Source organism: Pseudophryne corroboree, chromosome 4 (genome assembly GCF_028390025.1).
Source record: "Pseudophryne corroboree isolate aPseCor3 chromosome 4, aPseCor3.hap2, whole genome shotgun sequence".
Classification (NCBI taxonomy): Eukaryota; Metazoa; Chordata; class Amphibia; order Anura; family Myobatrachidae; genus Pseudophryne; species Pseudophryne corroboree.
Genome location: NC_086447.1, coordinates 622,564,403 through 622,566,902, shown reverse-complemented (window position 1 = coordinate 622,566,902; position 2,500 = coordinate 622,564,403).

The following is a 2,500-nucleotide window of genomic DNA, read 5'->3' as shown; positions in this document are numbered from 1 at the left end:
ATTATCACTATGGTGACAACATTATCATTATGACATCATCATCACAATTATGATATATTCACCATTGTGACATCATCACTATTATGACATCATCACCATTATGACATGAACACCATTATGACATTATCACTATTGTGACAACAGTATCATTATGACATCATCATCATCATCACAATTATGATATCTTCACCATTGTGACATCTTCACTATTATGACATCATCACCATTATGACATAAACACCATAATGACATTATCACTATTGTGACAACAGTATCATTATGACATCATCATCATCATCATCATCATCATCATCATCATCATCATCATCATCATCATCATCACATTTATGATATCTTCACCATTGTGACATCATCACTATTATGACATCACTATTATGACATAAACACCATAATGACATTATCACTATTGTGACAACAGTATCATTATGACATCATCATCATCATCATCACATTTATGATATCTTCACCATTGTGACATCATCACTATTATGACATCACTATTATGACATAAACACCATTAGGACATTATCACTATTGTGACAACATTATCATTATGACATCATCATCATCATCATCATCATCATCATCATCACCACAATGATGATATCTTCACCATTGTGACATCATCACTATTATGACATGAACACCATTATGACATGAACACCATTATGACATTATCACTATTGTGACAACATTATCATTATGACATCATCATCATCATCATCATCATCATCATCATCATCATCATCACAATTATGATATCTTTACCATTGTGACATCATCACTATTATGACATCATCACCATTATGACATGAACACCATTAGGACATTATCACTATTGTGACAACATTATCATTATGACATCATCATCATCATCATCATCATCATCACAATTATGATATATTCACCATTGTGACATCATCACTATTATGACATCATCACCATTATGACATGAACACCATTATGACATTATCACTATTGTGACAACAGTATCATTATGACATCATCATTATCATCATCATCATCACAATTATGATATCTTCACCATTGTGACATCTTCACTATTATGACATCATCACCATTATGACATAAACACCATAATGACATTATCACTATTGTGACAACAGTATCATTATGACATCATCATCATCATCATCATCATCATCATCATCATCATCATCATCATCACATTTATGATATCTTCACCATTGTGACATCATCACTATTATGACATCACCATTATGACATAAACACCATAATGACATTATCACTATTGTGACAACAGTATCATTATGACATCATCATCATCATCATCATCATCATCATCATCATCACATTTATGATATCTTCACCATTGTGACATCATCACTATTATGACATCATCACCATTATGACATGAACACCATTATGACATTATCACTATTGTGACAACATTATCATTATGACATCATCATCATCATCATCATCATCATCATCATCACATTTATGATATCTTCACCATTGTGACATCATCACTATTATGACATCATCACCATTATGACATAAACACCATTATGACATTATCACTATTGTGACAACATCATCATCATCATCATCATCATCATCTTCACAATTATGATATCTTCACCATTGTGACATCATCACTATTATGACATTAACACCATTATGGCATTTTCACTATTGTCACATTATCATCATCATCATCATCACAATTATGATATATTCACCATTGTGACATCATCACTATTATGACATCATCACCATTATGACATAAACACCATTATGACATTATCACTATTGTGACAACATTATCATTATGACATCATCATCATCATCATCATCACAATTATGATATATTCACCATTGTGACATCATCACATTTATGATATCTTCACCATTATGACATCATCACCTTTATGACATGAACACTATTATGACATAATCACTATTGTGAGAACAGTATCATTATGACATCATCATCATCATCATCATCATCATCATCATCATCATCATCATCATCATCATCATCACCACCACAATTATGATATCTTCACCATTGTGACATCATCACTATTATGACATCATCACCATTATGACATAAACACCATTAGGACATTATCACTATTGTGACAACATTATCATTATGACATCATCATCATCATCATCATCATCATCATCACCACCACAATGATGATATCTTCACCATTGTGACATCATCACTATTATGACATGAACACCATTATGACATGAACACCATTATGACATTATCACTATTGTGACAACATTATCATTATGACATCATCATCATCATCATCATCATCATCATCATCACAATTATGATATCTTTACCATTGTGACATCATCACTATTATGACATCATCACCATTATGACATGAACACCATTAGGACATTATCACTATGGTGACAACATTATCATTATGACATCATCATCACAATTATGATATATTCACCATTGTGA